At 44.1% G+C, this 21,052-nt stretch overlaps 1 protein-coding gene across 4 annotated transcripts in view; it reads left to right on the top strand.

The window, feature by feature from the left end:
• Nucleotides 1-21,052, top strand: part of EXOC6 (exocyst complex component 6) — a 2,769,442-nt gene that overhangs the window by 1,075,291 nt on the left and 1,673,099 nt on the right. The window lies entirely within an intron of this gene.

Genomic DNA, 21,052 nt, shown 5'->3' with positions numbered 1-21,052 from the left:
CTCCCAAATTGAACATAGAGTTAAATCTTGATTTGACCTTGAGCTCCATCTTACCTGGCCAATTAATGTCAATGTTCATGGCTCCCTGTTTTTGGTCTACAATATCTACAGGATCTATATTCTCAGGTTCTATATAGTCAAGGTTACGAAGAGTAAGAGTGTCCTGAATTGAAACATCAGTGTATCCTTGGTGATCAACCTTTGGCATGGGTTTCAGTGGATACATGGCAAAGAATTTCTTCAGTCTCACTTTGCGCATGTATTTGTCAAAATCAATGTGGGTTTCTGCATAATTATAGAGAGATATTGGGCAGAAGTTAAGGCCCAATTTTAGGACCTGTGTTTCTACTGGGCTAAGCAAGTGTGTTGAGAGGTTGATAATGGACATATCCCATGATTCCAGTGTTGTTGGATTTATTTCTTTGTTCCAGAGCGTGTTAGCCGCTCTGGTTTGTCGTCATTTGGTGTTGGTACAGCACCTGTCCTTCCTTGCTTTTTTCTTCCTCTTTGGCTCGATGGATTTCTTCGTCCTCTGCCTCTTGTTTTCTTTGTCGTACTTTAATCTACCTTCCATGCCCAGCAATCTAATTTCCTCTAAAAAATGTAATTTTCTAGAAGGCTGTTCGCTCTCATTTTCGGTGGTATCAACATCTGAAGATGACAGATCAATAGAACTTGTATCTGCAGAGTTAGATGGATGAGTCGGGAGCTTTTGTCTTAAAGTGTCGAAACGTTTTGCAAAAGTCAATACTCTCCCTTGTTCGTAATCATTTTTATCACAAATGAACTTTCTCTGCTTTCGCAGTTTTATGTCTTCCTCAAATGTGTGATATCCCTTCTCCAGCATTGGATCTTTCATGGATTCACATGCTTAGAATATTCCCCGTCGTCAGACTGGGAACCCTCGGTACACATATATAGTCGTTTCCTATAGGAAAAAACTTCCGACACTTGTGTGTCCTATCCACATCTACGTCCTCCCCGGGGACGTCCACGCATGCCCCATAGGACGTAATGGTATAAAAGCCCCGCCCCCGCGGGTCCCGTCAGATTTCGACCCCTCCAAAGAAGAAAGGGGGAAACCTGTTTATGCACATATCCTGCACATTGCATTTCGGGGAGGCTGGTGGGCGCATGTGAATCCATGAAAGATACCAACGCTGGAGAAATGGAGTTACAGGTAAGAAACTACTCCCTTCTCCACATTGGATCTTTCATGGATTCACATGCTTAGAATAGATTGTATAGCAGTATCCTAGAAGAAGGAGGTGAGAATGCAATGCAACATACATTACAAAAATAAACCACTCCCAGTCCAAATATATATATATATATATATATGCACGTAAGTAGTAACATATTTATATAAAGGCGATACATCAAGGAAAAACCAAACATCGGCAAGGTAAAAGACAACAGTTTCACCATTTGGCTTACCTCATTGAAAAAGATGGCGCAGCACTGCCCTCCCCTGTGCCACGTGCGGATTGAAGAAGGTTTACGAGGGGGACGGCCATCTAGATTGTATTTATTGCCTCCACCCTCACCATTCCGCAGACCAGTGTGAAATATGTAAGGGTTTTTCTCAGAAAACCCTGAAAGATCGGAATCGGCGACTGGTGTCGTGGTTAAATGACGGGGCGGGAGCATACCCTCAGTCGGAGGTGGGCTCCGTGCGCAGCGTCGCCTCAACGAAAACATCGGGAGCCCCGCGCCGTTCAACCTCGTCGGAACCACCGGCAAAGAAGACTCGACCGGCGGAAAGGGATGTTCCACGAAGCCACTCTTCCAAGGAGTCTTCAAAAGAATCTTCAAAAAAGATACCATCATCATCATCGTCGAAAAAACAAGGAAAGGAAAGGCCAAAATCCTCCTCGGGCGATCCTCATAGATCTGCCACGAGTAGAGAATCGGATAAACGCAGGGAGAGCACCGTTAAGGCAGGACCGCCTAAGCCACCTGCAGGCCCACCGTCGACGACGACGAACCAGTCAGTGCCCTCACTGCCTCTGACGCAGTTGGTTTCCCCCGTCATCAACCCGATGACGACGGCGACAATGTCCTCGTCGACCGAAGTTCTGGCCTGGAGACCAGAAGTTTTTGATATGGGGTTGCCGGACACGTTACTGCAGGAACAAGCAGTGTCGATTTCCTCGAAGGAAGACGACGGTTTCAGGATTGCGGGCCCGGAAGACCTTGGGCTACGAGCCAAGTTGCCATCAGGAGCAACCTGCTCTCAGGTGTTTACTAATATTCCAAACTCTCAATCGGCCCTGTCCATGGAGGTCCTGTCCTCCTTACACTCGCTGCTAAAATCGTTGGATGAAAGGCTTCCACCTGTGGCGTCGACCCCCCCCGTCGACGAACCCGGCCCGTCACACCGTCCAACCAAAACGAGCGGAATTCCGGTGACTCCAGTAGTCCAGGAGGAGGGTGAGCTTTCGGACTCTTTATCTGACCGTGGGTCAGCATCGGATATCTCCCTGTCTCCATCTAGGGATCCATCCTGGGTTTCGGATGTGGAACTGGAAACACCAAAGAGCCCCACTCATCCATCGCCACCAGACGATATTGGCGCTTTTCATTCAATGATGGAAAAAGCATGTAAGGAGTTTGGCCTGGCCCAGCAGGAGGAGAAAAAGGACTGCTTTCTATTCGATCATATGGGTAAGAATAGATGCTCAATATTCTCAATACCCATTTTAGATCATGTCTGGAAAGAGGGTGTTCAAACCATGCGTCACCCATTTTCTGAACCGGCCGTCAAAGGCCGCATTGAAAAGAAATTTAAAGTGCCAGACTCTACCCCGAAGTGTCTTTCGTCCCAACCTACACCTGATTCAGTGGTGTCGGCAGCGGCGACGAGGAAAGCCAAGGCTCAACACAAGTGCTCTACCCCTCCGGATAATGAGGCAAGGTGCCAAGACGTGTTTGGTAAGAAGGTTCTTTCCATGGGTGCTGCAACTGTGAAAGCAGCCAACTCTCTGGCTATTGTGGCCAGGTACGACAGGGAGATGTGGCACAGACTGGCCCCTATACTGGACCACCTTCCGGAGGAACATAGAACAACGGCGATGTCTCTGGTACGAGAGGGCGAAGAGGCGTCGAATCATGCTATTAACATAGCGGTGGACCTGGCAGATTCGGGTTTTAAGCAGATAAACAACGGAGTTGTTCTAAGACGCCAGGCTTGGCTTAAGTGCACCAACTTCAGACCCGAGGTGCAGTATAAGGTATTGGACATGCCCTTCGAAGGTGACCTTCTTTTCGGAGAAAAGGTGGACGAGGCCTTGAAGGGCATGAAGGAGGATTCGGATACGGCACGGTAGTTGGGTGCTCTTCAGGGTGGTAAACACTTTCGATCCTTTCGTCCCTTTAGAGGGGCATCTGGCAACTCAAGATTTTCTACATCCAGGGATAGATCCTTCGGCAGATCGGCGTACCCTTCCCAAGGATATAGACGCGCCTCTCAAAACTCAAGCCGGCGCAGAAACTTCCAGTCATCCAAGAGATGACCGGCCTATTCGTCGTCGACGAGCAAACAGAAAGACCAGCAATGACGGAAAGCGCACCGTTCTGGGAGGAAGAGTGTCAAGCTGCGTCAAAGAATGGGAAAACATCACAACAGATCAGTGGGTGTTGGACACAGTGAGGTACGGACATTCTCTACTATTCAAATGCAAACCTCCAAAGTGTCCACCTATACCCCTACCCCAACCACATCTGGACAATTTGCTGCAGGAATTAGCACTTATGTTACAGAAAGGTGCCATAGAGTTAGTCCCTGCATCGCAGAAAGGCCAAGGGGTATACTCGCGGTGTTTCGTGGTAAAAAAGCCGAACGGAAAATGGCGTCCCATTCTCGACCTACGCGACCTCAACGAGACCTTACAGAGCCAGAAATTCAAAATGCTCACGCTGCAGGAAGTGATCAGGTCTGTTCAAGTGGGAGATTTTTTGGCATCTCTAGATCTACAAGACGCGTACTTCCACATCCCTATGTGTCAAAAACACAGGAAGTTTCTGAGGTTCATGGTAGGTCAGACACACTACCAATTCGCAGTGCTCCCGTTTGGTCTCAAATCCTCCCCAAGAACGTTCACAAAATGTTTGGCGCCCGTGGCAGCCTGGCTGAGAAAGAAAGGGCATCATGTATACCCATACCTCGACGACTGGCTTGTGAGGGGATCCTCCTCGGCGTCGACCAACGACAGCGTACAGGCCACCTTACAGCTTCTGCAACGACTGGGGTTCGCAGTGAACTTCGAAAAGTCCTCTCTAAGGCCATCAAAGAACTTAAAGTTCTTGGGAGCTCAATTCGAAACCCAGTCGGGAATAGTGAAGCCTTCCCTAGACAGAATGTCAAAGATCAATCGGCTGACGAGTCAACTACGTCTACATGGCACACTCTCAGTGAGAAAGTATGTGGCGATCCTAGGTTCCATGGCTTCCTGCATCCATCTAGTAGCCAACTGTCGATTGTTCATGAGGCCGCTTCAGGAATTCCTAGCGGACAGATGGAAGCAGTCCACGGGTCGGTGGTCGGACAGGCTAACCGTCGACGACGACAAAATCATCTGAGCCCTCCAATGGTGGAAAAGCGTTCACAACCTGGACAGAGGGGTTCCTCTACAAGAACCCGAATTTTAGAATACCATCATCACGGACGCATCCCTGACGGGCTGGGGAGCACACATGGACAACCACCAAACCCAGGGCAGATGGTCTCCCACCGAATCACGCCTACATATCAATGTACTGGAACTGAGGGCAGTGAGATGGGCCTTGAAATCATTCCTCCCACATATCAAGGGGTCGAGAGTGAGAGTGCTGACAGACAACACGACAGCCATGTTCTACTTGATAAAACAAGGCGGCACGAGATCCAGGACCCTTTCTGTGGAGGCTCAAAAGGTATGGCATTGGGCTTTGAAACACAACATATCTATAGTGGCTCACCATCTCCCAGGAGTGAAGAACGTACAAGCGGATTCCCTGAGCAGGAGCATGACTCAGATACACGAGTGGGAGATGGACACCATTCAGCTGCAAAGAATCTTCAAAAGGTGGGGTCACCCCTCAGTCGATCTCTTCGCAACGAAAGAAAACAAGAAATGCGAGCAGTTTGCGAGCAGATGGCCTCAGAAAGGATCCCTAGGGGAAGCGTTCTCATTTCCGTGGACAGACAAGTTCCTGTACGCCTTCCCTCCGTTTCCCCTTATATGGAGGACGATACAGTGGATTTGCAGATACAAATGCCGGGTCATTCTGGTGGCACCGTATTGGCCGAGACAACCGTGGTTTTCCGACCTACTACACCTGTCGTTGGAACAACCGATAACTTTCCAGAAAGTTCCGAATCTCCTATCCAGGGACAAGGGAACGGTGTGGCATCACAATCCGGACAGCCTCAACCTGACGGCATGGCTCCTGACTTTGCAGAATTTGGCAATTTGAAAGTCTTGTCGGATTGCCGGAAAATTCTACAGGCGGCTAGGGCTCCTTCCACTAACAAGTCATAAATATGCAAGTGGCGAAGGTTCTGTATGTGGTGGCAAACACAGCACGAAATACGGCCTGGGGAAGTAACTCCTGAACAAATTTTACTGTATCTTCTGCACCTAGCAGAGAGTGGGCTATCCTCGTCATCCATCAAGGTGCACCTGGCGGCCATCTCAAGGTTCATGAGAAGGAGACATTCCGCACAGTTATTCAGCGACAGACTGGTGAAACATTTCATGAGGGGTCTCTTTAGAACTTTTCCCCCTACGAAGCGGTTCCCACCATCGTGGAGTCTAAATGTGGTGTTGGCGGCTTTAATGAAACCTCCTTTCGAACCAATGTCCTCTTCATCCATGCAGTTCCTATCGTGGAAGCTGGCTTTCTTAATTGCCATTACGTCAGCTAGAAGAGTGTCGGAATTACAAGCATTAGTCATAGACCCTCCATATATGAGATTCTTTAAAGATAAAGTGATACTATCAACTAATCCTACTTTCATCCCGAAAGTACCGACGGTCTATCACAAGCACTCGACCATTGCTCTCCCTACTTTCTTTGCGACCCCATCGTCGACGGCGGAAAAGGCTCTTCATACGCTCGATGTGAAAAGAGAGTTAAAGTTTTATCTGCAAAGAACGCAAGAACTCAGAACTACCAGACAGCTGTTCATTGCATATGGTCCGTCGACGAGAGGAAGGGCAATTTCCAAGCAAGGACTGGCCCGATGGGTCTTGTCGGCAATTGCTTTTAGTCACTCCAAGGCCGGGAGACCCCTACAAGGGCACCATTGAGCCCATTCCACGAGATCGACAGCCTCCTCCGCGGCGCTATGGGCAGGAATTCCTCTGACAGACATCTGCCAGGCGGCGGCGTGGTCAGTTCCACACACGATCACACGCCATTACTGCCTGGAAAGGCAGCATGCGGATGAAGTACAGATGGGGAGGGCAGTGCTGCGCCATCTTTTTCAATGAGGTAAGCCAAATGGTGAAACTGTTGTCTTTTACCTTGCCGATGTTTGGTTTTTCCTTGATGTATCGCCTTTATATAAATATGTTACTACTTACGTGCATATATATATATATATTTGGACTGGGAGTGGTTTATTTTTGTAATGTATGTTGCATTGCATTCTCACCTCCTTCTTCTAGGATACTGCTATACAATCTATTCTAAGCATGTGAATCCATGAAAGATCCAATGTGGAGAAGGGAGTAGTTTCTTACCTGTAACTCCATTTCTCCAGCGTTGGTATCTTTCATGGATTCACATGCGCCCACCAGCCTCCCCGAAATGCAATGTGCAGGATATGTGCATAAACAGGTTTCCCCCTTTCTTCTTTGGAGGGGTCGAAATCTGACGGGACCCGCGGGGCCGGGGCTTTTATACCATTACGTCCTATGGGGCATGCGTGGACGTCCCCGGGGAGGACGTAGATGTGGATAGGACACACAAGTGTCGGAAGTTTTTTCCTATAGGAAACGACTATATATGTGTACCGAGGGTTCCCAGTCTGACGACGGGGAATATTCTAAGCATGTGAATCCATGAAAGATACCAACGCTGGAGAAATGGAGTTACAGGTAAGAAACGACTCCCTTCTCCATTATATATGTATTAGCCTTGGTGCTACAGCAGCGAGGCTGAGAAGCTTTTCCGAAACTTTTTTTGCTCAATGCAAGTGCATCCCACGATATTAGCGGGAGAAGCCGCAAATGAAAAAACTCAAAATGCTATTTGAAGGAGAAAAAAGGATGCCATCATATTTTGGAATTAACTCCACCATGACCTTACAGAGTCTAATAACGTTCTTGACTTCAGAAAGAGACTCAAAACTCTTCTGTTTATGTTGTCACTCGTCTGGGAACACAGATTGTTTTGAACTACAGCGCTTAGATGTCCTAGCTGTAGAGGCTATTTAAATACTAATAGCAGTAGCAATCACATCAGGCTAGCGGTTGGGACTGAGAAAGAAGACCCCATGTTACAGGTAGAACATTTTTGGTTTGTCAGGAGAAGACCGTGGGAATCTGAGGAGATTACAGCGGGAACACTGTAAGATGCGCTCAGAAACAGATGTGCATCACACGAAGCGATGAGTGATAGGGGTAATGGGAGATGGTTAGGGAGGGAAAAAGCAATTGAGTGGAGTGACAGGACCTGGAAAAAAGAGGGATATATGTTGTGTCTGTGAGGACGAGAAAGCATTTTTAATTCTGAGCAATTTTTCCCGTTATCGCAGGAATGGTCGAACTGCTAATTTCTGTTATTGGACATGATTACTGTGAAATTATTGCGGAAATAAGGAGTTAGAAAAAAAAAAGGTTTAACATCTGCAGAGCCTACATCTACTGGGCAGGGGGCAATGGATGTTTGGTACCATAATGGTTTGACATGTCCAGTTGCCCCAAAGAAAGATATTGGTGCAGAAGGCCATAGCTGGTGAGACCTCAAGAAACTATGCAAAATGTTCGGTCGTGGCCATTGGCCATTGCTGAAGGCCAAGCCTAGTGGGCCCTGAGGAAACTAAGGTGTAGCAAAATCCTTGAAATTCAGTGAAAAAACATTTGTTAAGATGGAGTTAAGGTGATCAGATTGAATGCATCAAAACCCCTGAAATTTAGCACTTGCATTTAATCATGGAGAACAAAAATGAGTCACATTAACCAAATAGTGATGGGAGGAAATGGTCAGGAGAGGGCCAGGGAGGAAAAAAGCAATTATGTGGAGTGGAGGGACCATGGAAAGAGGAGGAGGGGTGGGGCACTTGGTGAGTGTCTGTGGGGACAGGGAAGAGTTTGGGATTTTCTAGCATTATCAGGGAAATCCCGAGTGCATGGGGAATAGAGGCATTGCTAGGGGGGGGGGCTCAGGGGGCTTTAGCCCCAGGACTTTTGGTTGTAGCCCCGGATAGAATCTCAGGTACTACAAACAAAATGCTAGCCGGCCCCGAGTCCCGCCAGTCCTAACATTAGCTTAGCCCCTGATCATTTCCAGACCTAGCAACACCCCTGATGGGGAGAGAGTGAAAAAAAGTACTTTTACACCTGTGGTGTTCACATCTCCTAGACAGTGGGTAATTGATCTGTGTCCAAGGGTATGACTAGTGGGCCCCAAAGAAACCTATTGGTACAACATGTACAGAAGCCACAGCCAAAGGGCGTGGCCACTGGCCATGGCTAGTGTGCCCCAATGAAACCTATTGGTGCAACAATGTGCAGTGGCCATGGCCAAAGGCTATGCTTAGAGAGCCCCAAAGAAACCTACTGACCCAACATATACAGTGGGCCACGGCCAAGAGCCTTGGCCACTGGTCATGGCTAGTGGGTCACATAGAAACCTATTGTTGCAACATGTACAGTGGTCACAGCCAAAGGCCATGGCTAGTGGGAAGAAAACCTTGGATAAGAGAGTGTTAAGGTGATTAGTGCAACTTAACCATCATGTCCCTTTAACAAGGTTGTTTCACTGAATTTCATGGGTTTGTACCAGGATACCCTTACTTTTTCTACATGTTCCTTACGTCATACTGCCCCCCCTCTGCCCCATTGGGATGGCCGCAGAGTCCACGGACCATGCAAATGTCCGCGGACTACGGACAGCATTCACACTGCCCAAAAGCACAAGGGCTACCTTACAATGTTGTATCCTGCAACGGGCAAAGCCATATACATGAAACAATAAGAGATATATACAAGAAAGAACTAATAGAGGCTAAGAAACAGTAATTCAACAAACAAATCATGGCAGCAGAAAATGCCTCAAGTAAACTTTTTAACATCTTGAAATCTTTAGACAAACCCCCTGCCATCTCGCCTCCTTTCTTACCATCTCAACAGGAATGCGACAACACCCAAAAAGCTTTTTTTGAGAAATTAGAAAAGGCGAGAGATAAAATCACAAAAGCACAACTAAATAAATCTAATACGATTAAGATGCCAGTAGAAGAATCACTTGTGAACATAGAACCCTTCCATTTCTCGTATATCACCACAGAAGAGATGAAAATAACTCTCGCCTCTATGAAACCTACCTCATGCGCGGAGAACATCCTACCCGCCAAAATAATTTTAGAAAACCCAGACATCTTCGCCCCCACACTTGCTAAGATCGTCAACACTTCCTTTAGGGACCAACTAGTCCCCCAGGCCATAAAAAAAGTCACAGTTAACCCACTAATAAAAAAACCTGGCTTGGATCCTAGAGACACAAGCAACCTTAGGCCAATAACCAACTGTAACTTCCTGCTCAAGATCATGGATAAAGTAGCCACCGCACAACTACAGGCACACATTGAGGCCTCTGACGCACTCCACCCACAACAATCTGGGTTCAGACCATCTCATAGCACAGAATCAGCTATGCTGGACTTACAAACAAAGATGCTCAGCATCTTAGATAAGGGAAAAACGGGACTTCTCATCCTGTTAGACCTCAGTGCCGCCTTTGATCTACTGGACCATAATCTACTCGAAGTAGCCCTGGGCAAAACGGCCAACTGCTCACAAGAGGCAAAAACATGGATAATGTCTTTTTTAAAAGGCAGGACATCTCGAGTCCATTGGGGAGACAAATTCTCCATGGAAAGGGAGATCCTCTGCGGGGTTCCCCAGGGAGCCAGCATGTCCCCATTGTTGTTCAATCTCTAGATCAGATACCTATGCTACATTTTAGATCATGCAGATATATTCTTTACCAACTATGCAGATGATACGCAGCTGGTATTGGAACTTAGCGGGGACCATAAAACTGACAATGACCATCTAAACAGAATTTATAACATCATAGAACATTGGATGGATTCCAATTGGATGTGCTTGAACAGCCGCAAAACCGAGCTAATGGTTTTCGGATCCACCCAAGCCAGAAACACATTGCCCCACGACTGCACAAACTTCAAGATCAAAGACGTCAACATTAAAGTAATTGAGAAAGTAAAAACCCTGGGCATGATGATGGAAGCATCCTTAGGAGCAGAAGCCCAGACTCAATACATTAAAAAAACATGCAACTATTACTTGAGACTCCACAGAGCTATTAGACCGTATCTATCAGAGAACAACTGTGCCACAGTGGCTAGAGCAACCATCCTCTCTCGGTTAGACTACGGGAATGCACTTATGCTAGGAGCCAACAAAAAAAGCATACACGCGTTCCAGATTATCCAAAATAACGCAGTCAGGATAATCAAAGGCAAATCCAAATCAGACCACATCAGTACAGCCAGGAAGGAATTACACTGGCTCAAAGTTGAGAGCAGAACACACTTCAAGGCTCTTACAATAGCCCACAGATGCATCCACGGGAAGGCACCAGGCTATCTAAAATCGAAAATACGTCCTTATGCCCCAAGCCGCGCCTTAAGATCCTCGGATCAAAGTAGGATCGCAGTAATGCCTCACAAACGTAAATCTGGACTTGGAAAATCTTTCCCAGTCATTACAGCAGGTATCTGGAACAATCTTCCAGTCCACATAAGGAAAGAACCGAACTACTTACGCTTTCGTAAGTTGGTGAAAACGTATCTCTTTAACTGACCTCGCCACTCTTGACCCACTAAACCTTTGATTTTTAGGAACTGTCTCGTCCCATTTCTGTTGGTCTTCGTGTCCATGTTTCTGCGCCCCGAAACTTGCGAGTTACCGGCGCATTACAAATAAATAAATAAATAAATATATGTACTACATCCAAAAATAAATAGTTTTAGGAATTCTGTACTTGAAAAACCACAAGTATGTTTTCAATGAGTGCACAATATAATGGAATGCGCCAGGCACAAAGCTCAACTGTACACCTAATACTATCACCTCAGTGGAACCTTGCTTACACACTGGCAAGAACCTGGCAGTTATCCCAGAAGAAACTCTTAGAAAATAGTAAGTACACTGTATTTCTTTCTGTAAAATTACCATTTATTTTGTATGCATAACTAAGAAATAGCACTATTGTTTTCTTTGAACAGAAATGGCAACCACACTGGAATGGTTGGAGGAACATTTCCCCAATGACGAAATGAGTGAAGAAAACATGTAATGGTACAGAATACATTTTTTAAAGCAGAAAAAGTGATCTAATTTGTTCAAATATCACTATAACATGTTTTTCTTTTTTAACGGTACATAGTAGGAATGAGGAAACCAGGCCCAAATTACATTTGAGTGAACCTGAAGATGTGCACAGACAGCCAATAACTCCAAATGCACAGAATGAACTGATGAAGTTATCAGCAAAAATAGATGAACTAAATAATAATTGTATGCAGTTGATGACATTTGTGAAATATCATGTGAAGGAAAATCTTCGATATCACTGCCCAACTTGTACCCGTACCCATTCACCTTGTCCCAACCAATCATCCCCATCAAATTCCCTAAATGAAAGACTCTATGATGAAACCTCATTCCATTGCTTCCCTCATGAACATTGTGTACGAAATCCCAAATCTCCCATTTATGTTTCCCATTCCGATCCCCCATCTCTTTCCTAATTGAATGTAAAAAAAAAGCCCAATTTTGAGTCTGCAGGCTACACGACTGTCTGCACTGTCCGTAACCAAAATAGAGGTTCCCCCGGAGAACTCGCCTGTCCGGGCATGTCTGCTCTGTTGTGGCGCACTCTTAATTAATTTGGGGACTACGCCCCTGTCCTGCGGACACTGGCACGCATGTGCACCCCATCTCACTGTGCCCCCGGACACCGCGCCTGTCCGGATATGTCCGCTCGCACGTCTCGCACTTTTAAATTAGTTTGGGGACTCCGCCCTTGTCCTGAAGACACTGGCACACAAGCGCACCTGATCTCACTATGCCCCCAGACACTGCGCCTGTCTGGACATGTCCGCTTGCACACGTTGCACTTTTAATTATTTGGGGACTCTGCCCTTGTCCTGAGGACACTGGCATGCAAGCGCACCTGATTTCACTATGCCGCCAGACACTGGCTGTCCGGACATGTCCGCTTGCACGTGCCACACTTTTAATTAGGTCAGGGACTCTGCCCCTGTCCTGCGGACACTGGCACACATGCGTACATCATCTCCCGCCCAAATGATCCGAAGTTTGTATCACTAAAAATATAATACCATCAGTGGCTTGTTAGTGTAGCTATTCATCACACTTCACTGCCTCCAACGCTGGACACATGTATATGCACAGTACTGGAGTTAAACTTCCAGTATGCTCGAAATCACAGCGTTACCGGTCGACCTGTGAAAGATGGCTGAGTGTTCTTCTTTCACGTTGCACAGTAACTGATACAAATTCGGAGAGGGCCCAGGACCAATGGTCCAGTGAGAAGGCTGTCCCTGGCATCCGCGTTTATCTGCAGTCTAGAACACTAGAAGCTTCACGGCAGGTTTTACCCTCGAGCATTGAGGATTTATTTCCCGAGTTTGCGCTACCCACTTTAACAAATATTGGACAGAGAATATTGGAACGCATCTGCCACCAGAATATGTTGCAAATGTGAGGCAAGATTTACACCTCACTGGTTGTCCTGAAGAAGGTCGGAATCATGTTTGGCTGTAATCGCTACCCCTTGTTTAACCAACTGAAACATATGTAGACTGTGGGCCTCATTACGAGTCTGGCGGTAGCCGTGCCGGAAAAACCGGCAGGCTGCTGCCGGACTGGTAATACCATTCCGCCTCTGTGATTGCCTGAATCACCGGGGCATTACAACCCCGGTGACCCGGTAATTCTGGAGGCGGAATTCTGTTAATCCCCATTCCCATGGAGTCCAATAGGACTCCATGGGGATGGGGACCATGGAAACACTGGTTCCGTCTATGACAGAGCTGGTGTTTCCATGTCCGCCTGCAGGCGGGTGGTGTTACTCCCGCCAGGTCAGACCTCATTTATTGATGTTGAATTTGTATGTTTAATATTTTGATACTTTTGTGCAATAAATTGATGGTGTTACATTGAATATAATTGTGAACTTTGTTTATCCAACTTCATTACCTAGGTCCACTTTTTTGTATATTATTGCATTACCTACCCGAAGGACCTCAGTGTTTACGGGTACCCTTATAGTATTACACTTCCAAATTAGAAGACCATGAGGAATCCCAATGGTTCAATTAGCTTTATATCTTATAACAGTAAATAAATACAAAATAAGTGACCCCTCAATACTTTGCACATACTGCAATACAAAGCTTGATAATAACCAAATGCCATCACATGCTGTCCCTAATAACTTGCAGGTATTCCCACTTCTAAAACCTCTCCAACAGCTTGATTTGTATGAGAGCATTATAATCCAAACAGTACACCCATTTCAAGCTATAATACGCCTTCAACCCAAAACAGCCAAATTGCCTACTGAATTATTAAAAGGCATTTGTGACAAAGTAGTATATTTGCCATTAGAGCTTAACGAAAAAGTAGAAACTCTTGGAGTGCAACGGCCAATAGATCAATCTTTGATTATCCTAGTTAATGGTGTACCAACAAAAGACAAAATAAAATGCGGCAATAACTAGTAGGCTTTAACAAAGTTAGAAAAACCCTACAATATCTAAAAGAAAACAGCGAGTAATACAAAGATATAAACATTGTAGAGAATTTAAGAGAAAATTCCCAAATAATTCAGGATTCATCACCAACTGAACATGTAGATCCTATTACTGCAGCCAATATTTTGGACCAGTATACAATTCACCCACTACACTCCAAAGACACCATAGATGATGCATTAGAAACATATCAAATGTGTCAAGCCATAGTATCTCCAATCAGCATATGGGAGAAAAGTGTGGAAGCACGTTCATTTCTTCTACTCTTTCCTACAGGAAAAGCTGGAAGATATGATGAAAGATCCACACAAATAACAGCCTTAGAATATCTATCTTTACGAATGTATTCTGAAGACCCCAGATTCAGACAAAATGTAGAATAAATATTCTACCTCCTGTTCGAACGTGAACTAACAACTCTGTTACAGAATTGCACACACATTAAAAACAGGCTCACATTTTTTAAACATGTCTGCTACCCAACTGCTTCAAAAGATGAAGTTTTGCAGTCAAGTATCACAAATCTCTTGGCAAACATGTGTGGTACAAAAGAATACTGGGTCCGGCGTCACACTGATGTACATTGTATGTTAAGGAACCTCAGCCCACCCACATGTTTCGTTACTTTAATTTGTGCAGAATATGCATAGGATGACTTGCATGACTTCTTATGCATTGCAAACCAAAATAAAGAAGGAATAGACACAAATACACCAGGATAACTCTGTTCATTTGACTCTGTAAATGTATCAATATACTTCCACCACCCTTTATTAACATGCTGCACTTCATCTATAATAAAAGTATACCTCCCCTTGGAGAAGGGGAACACTTCTTTTGGAGAAAAAAATATCAATCTAGAGGAGCACCACCCATCCACATGCTTTTGTGGATAAAAGATGCTCCTAAATTTGGTAATGACAGTGTTGCCACTGTTTTGTAGTTTATAAACAAATAGATATCCTGTGACATCCTTTCAGAAACCACACATACTGAGCTATGTACACATATTTTACGCTTCCAAAAACACAAGTGTGGCAAATACTGCAGACGCAGATATAAAAACAAAGATAATTACTACACCAAATGCCACTTTGGTTTCCCTAAACCAGTTTCAGCAAAAGGACAAGTAAACAGCTTGATGTCTTCTGTTAGACACAGTGTGAAAGGCAAATCGCCTAAAAACACATACAGCATTAAAATAAACAAAGCTTCAAAGTACACCAATGATTACAATGCAATCATTGCTCTCTTGTGGAATACAAACATAGATATACAATATATTGTAGGCAATTCCACTGCTGTTGCAAGATATCTCACAGCCTATCTCACCAAAGCTGAGAAAACAGAGCTAAACGACCTGTGGGATGACAAATCATCTGACAAAACACGGTCACAAAAATTGTAAAGCTTTAGCTTTAAAATGCTGTCCCATAGAGAATGTGGATGCTGCGAAGCTGCAGACCGTTTAACGGGCACAGCCTTGTATGACAAACTTGAACACAGTTTGGCTAAGCCTTGGTCCAGATGCATCCAGAAAAAGAGTGCTGAAATCCTACCAAGACATAGAAACAATAGCCAGAAATTAGCCCAACAGCTAGGACATTTTAAAGAACAATATATTAGACACATACTACCCAAACAGAAGCACTGCTTTGGAAAACATGTGCGTGTACCACATAGCCCAAAACATCCCCTACAAAAATAATGTAAAACCAGATGAAAAAAGTGGAAAATACGTGGTCTCTGCTTGTGAATGAAGCCTCATCAAACTTACCAAACCCAGCCTAATTAATCATATAAAATTATCATTTAAAACTTCTCAACATAGAGAACTTTACTACATGGCCCTGCTGAAACTTTTTAAACCATGGAGAAAAGGATTGATTAGGTAACCATGACTCATTTGAAGCTGCATTCAGTGCAAATGAAAGCAGTATAACAAATGTCAATTTCAAGCAATACAAAGATGTGTTGGACAATGAATGCCAACAAGAGGAAGAGGTTCATGCACAACTAGATGAAGACACTCCTGAGGGCAGTCAACCTCCTCTTACAGGGAGCCAAGAACCACCTGCAGAGCCACTCGTTCTAAAAGAAGCAGAAATCGCCATGACTGGAGTAGAAGATACCATGTATCAATATGAACAATCGGAACAAAGCTTGTCTGTGCTGAAATCACAGGTAAATGATGAGCAACTTAGCATTAACCTAGAAGTGACTGAAGAAATTGAACATGGCTTGAAGCATGAAAGCAAAACTTGTAGCTGTCAAAATTATAAACCTCTGCTCCTCAATGTAAGTGGTGAAGCTGGTTCTGGAAAAACATTCTTAATTAAAATCATAAGCAAATTCCTCCAAAACTTAACATACAACAACCTTTCAAATGTTGTAACAACCTACACAGGTTTAGCTGCCTACAACATAGATGTTACTTCACACCGACTACTGCTCATTCTAGTAGAACACCAAAACGAATTGGAGTACTACAAACTATCAGCAGAAGCAGCTACTAAAGTATGCAGAATTATGAAACAAATGAAAATGCTCCTAATAGATGAGGTATGCATGGTTTCCAACCTAATGTTGGCTTTAATTCACCTCAGATTGCAAGAAGCCCTTAAAACGGACTACGAGGAACTCTTTGGAGGAAAACCCGTTATTGTGTTTGGAGATCTCCACCAGTTAACACCAATAAAAGGTGACCCTATTTTTAAAACCTTAGGACACAAACAGTGCCGTAACACACTTGGCAGTATAGGAAATGTAAATCTCTGGCAACATTTCCATTACAGAGAACTAACTCAAAACATGCGTCAGTCTGCAGACCTCACCTATGCTAACATTTAAAAAAGCATTTGAACTGGTCTTCCTTCTAAAGATGAACGATCCATATTAAATAGTACTCTCATGGTATGGTATTGTTTATTTATAAAGCGCCTATACACAGGCAAGTGTTTCAAACTGCTCAAGGATGGTGGGAACATGAGGGAAAAACAACAGTCGCTCAGAGCCCTTGAATTTCTGAAGCGATAACGATCTGCACAGGCAGATTAAGTGAATATGGTACATTTAACAGTTAAGATACAACAAATAGGCCTGACAGCAATTCTGTGTTTTTTTCTCAAGTGCACATTAAGCAGTGAGACGAAGAAGGACAGAACGATCTACAGGCAGAGCTGTAGTCCAAGTGCAAGCAGGACGAGGGAGGAGCAGGAGACCAAGTGCACCCAGTCAGCAGAGACTGGGGAAGTGCGGAGAGAGAAGCCCTCAGGATTTATTGCAAGTGCAGTGAGTGGGTGGGGTGCATGGCCCTGAGGCAAATGCAGAAGGACTGGCAAGGGTGCCTGGGACCTGTGAGACTCTGGGATACACCAGGCAGCCAGTCAGTGAGCTGTATGGAAAAGAGGGAGAGAGGGAAGAGCAGAGAGCTAGGTTAGCAGGGTGAGAGAGAAGGAAGAGGAGAAGAGGAAGGTCTTGAGGAGTTTCCTGAACTTAAGAATATCAGGCTCAAGGCAGAGGGTGGCAGGGAGGCTGTTCCAGAGGAGGCGCCTGCTGAGGAAAGGGATCTCCCTCCCAAATCTCTGCTTGGAAAACCTGCTCACTTGCAGACGGTTGGAGGTAGATGAGCAGAGGGCTCAGTAAGGACAGTATTTAGGAAGGCAACGTTGAAGGTAAGTAGGTCCCAGGCCCCGGAAAGCCTTGTGGACAATGCACAGGGTTTTGAATTTGATCCTTGCAGCCATGGAGAGCCAGTGGAGGGAGGATTTCCGTGCCAGAGAGAAGCAGTCCGTGGACTTGCTGCCAAGGATAAGTCTTGCAGTTCTGTTCTGGATGAGTTGCAGAGGGCATAGGGCAGAAGCAGGAAAGTTGAGGAAGAGGCTGTTGCAGTAGTCCAGCCTAGAGAGAACCAGGGCTCTGGAGACAGTAATCCACTGTGGGAAAGTGAGAAAAGGTAGAGTACCTCTGAGGAGGTGTAGTTGATAGTTAGACCTTTTTGAGATATGCCCATCTAGCTCATACATGAGCTATATGGGCATACCATATCTGCTACTGATGTCATGGAACAATTAGCAGAACAAAAATGTAAAATGCATTTCCTTAATGCCAACCATAGCAAGCTGTACTTAATTCAATGAGACTATGTTAAAAAAAAAAAAAGAAATGCAACCAGTAATGCATATTAGCTCCACAGACAAACTGGAAGTGCACAGCATGACACTCCCTATGCGTCAACAAACAACAGCACCACTAAATAGCTTAGAAAAATGTATCTCCAACAAAGCTGGATTGGAGAAAATGTTAATGTTGTGTTTAAACTGCAGAGTAATTCTAAAACGTAACCTTGATGTGGAGCAAGGTTTAGTCAATTGAGCAATTGGTACAGTTGTTGGCTTCCAGACATATCCACATAACAACATTCAGTTTGTCAACATCTACTTTGACAAAATTTCAGAAGTTAAAAGGCTAGGACGCTCGACAGCACAATTCCTTCTTATCAAAGAAATGTATGTATGCAGAGAACAATTATCTGTCTCTTGCATATGCAGTCACTATTCACAAATCACAAGGTCTAACCCTAGATCAGCCATTGATTGACATTAGCAGCACAGTCTTTCTTTAAAGAACGTATGAATTATGTAGCACTTTCACATCTACGTACACTTGAAGGACTATTTCTAGTACATTCTGATGCAAACAAAGTCAAGACTGATATTCCTTCCATCCTAGAGTACAACAGAGTATGTGCACTCTACACCCCCTTCTAGATATGTACCCTGTTCCTCAAAAAGGCACAGTTTTAAAAAGAATATTAACGAAAACAGAATTTACAAGAGATCTCCCAACAGTACCACCAAAAAAAAAAACTGCTACTCCATTAAGCAGTGCAACCACAAAACTATCCAGTGCAAACTCAACTACACATCCATCAGCAGATATAAATAGAAATATTTCTTCTAAAAAAACAAGTGGAGTTCCAGCAAATCACACAGAGACATCACTCTCTGGTCCATTTAAATTTTCCAACACAACCGGTGTAATTCTATACAAATGTAGCAATCAGTCTTCTGTTCCAATTGCCACCAATTGTTCAAAACATTTACTTGAACGGCTCAGACCAGTTGTGTTTGCAAATGCTCGTCCTTTGTAGAAATGCCACAAATAATCCTAACAACACTTAGTGTCTAAGGAATAAGTCAAGAATTGGACTAATGTGCAGGAATGGTAAAATTTACTATAAACACACCGGAAGATCCACAGGAATTTCTAATGTGCTTACTGCAAGTACTGGAAACTAAAAATAGGAAACTAAAAACATACCTATAAATGAAATCTTCCAGATTTCATACACATGGAAATCTACATGCACTCTCTGCAACCATGTTTCACAAGAGCACATCCCTAATGAACGATTTGTTTATGTATCTATACCAAATTGTGAATCCATTCCATTTCATCAGCTGGTGCAAAATGCAAATCATGCCATATTATGCATGTTTTGCAATTCAGACAAACGTTCCACCTTGCAGATAAACTCACATAGCCAATATCTGATACTAATGATTTTAAGGTACAACACAGTTGGTACCAAAAACAACTGCAAGTTTACTAGCTTCACACACAGGCAAGTATCTCTTGGCAAGAAAACCTTCACAACAGCATGCATAATCTACCACACTGGTGCCACAACCACTGCAGGTCACTATACTGCATACATTAAAAAAGATGTGGTTGGTTTAAATGCAGCAGCACTTCCGTTACTGAACAGAGATTACCAGCAAATCGATCAAATGCCTACTTAATATTCCTTAAACCTAAATGTAGTCACTGACCTGTGAAACTATCACTAGTTAATGCACGTTAAGCATTCCCTTAAGTACTGCACGCTTCAAACAAACATACTGTGAAAGTTAAACTCACATAAATGTGTTTTTCTTTGTGCTGTATAGATTATTTCCACAATGACACAATGATTATGCAAACAGAAACAAGAATTGTGCAGAGCACACAGTAATGTTGTTTCAAACATAGTACTCACAATGTACTGATTATGAGGGTCTACAATGTTTAGTCACTGACCTGTAGAACTATCAACAGTTAGAATACGCCAACTTGTATCTGACTGCATCCATAATACTGCAATGCTACTTTTGAAGTGCAAAATAGTTGGAATACGCGAGCAAGTATCTAACTGCTTCATAAAAATACCCCTCAGAACTATAAAACTATGAACAGTTAGAATACGCCAACTGGTATCCAACTGCTTCCATAGTACTGCATTGCTACTTTTGAATAGCAAAATAGTTAGAATACACCAACAGGTATCGAAGTGTTTCCAAAAATACCCTTCAAATCTATCAACAGTTTGAATGCACCAACGGGTATCTAACTGCTTCAAAAAATATCCTTCCTTACTCTTCATTGCAAATACACCATTACGATTCTTCCTACTGCAGCATTGCTTGTAACAACAAATACACTTATTTTTGCACTTTAAACCTTCCCTTAAGTACTGCACACCTCAAAAGATACTGTGAAAGTTAAAGTCACATAAATGTAGTAGTTTTTTTTTAATCCTGTATGTATTGGTTTTCCGAATGGCCCAATGATTATGCAAAAAGAAACCGTATCTTTGCAGAACACACAGTTACACATAGTACTTGGAATGTACTAATTATGAGGTTCTAAAACGTATATAAATATGTGACCGTGTAGGGGGTGTGGCTTGCTCTGAAGCCATGAGGAGTGCCTGGGAAGAGCTTGATCCTGTTTTGACAGTGAATTGCCCAAATCCGTGGCATGTGTCAGCACTATGAAGGTGTGTGGAGCTCAGTGCTTATGTTTCAGCTGATGTGAAGGTCCCAAAAAGATTCAAAGAAGCGACAAGAGAAGTGTGAGTGGGTTGCAAGATGGCCGCCAACATGAAGAACAAAGGAGGCTGGAGGAAATGAAAGAATGGGACTAAGGAAGAACCAATACTAACACATGAAGCTGGAGACCGCACCGAAATGTCGCAGCGGGACTGCCTAA

The sequence above is a fragment of the Ambystoma mexicanum genome, chromosome 8 (assembly GCF_040938575.1).
Source record: "Ambystoma mexicanum isolate Mex_15411 chromosome 8, UKY_AmexF1_1, whole genome shotgun sequence".
Taxonomy (NCBI): domain Eukaryota; kingdom Metazoa; phylum Chordata; class Amphibia; order Caudata; family Ambystomatidae; genus Ambystoma; species Ambystoma mexicanum.
The sequence above is the reverse complement of the archived record's forward strand: the minus strand, read 5'-3'. Positions and strand labels throughout refer to the sequence as shown.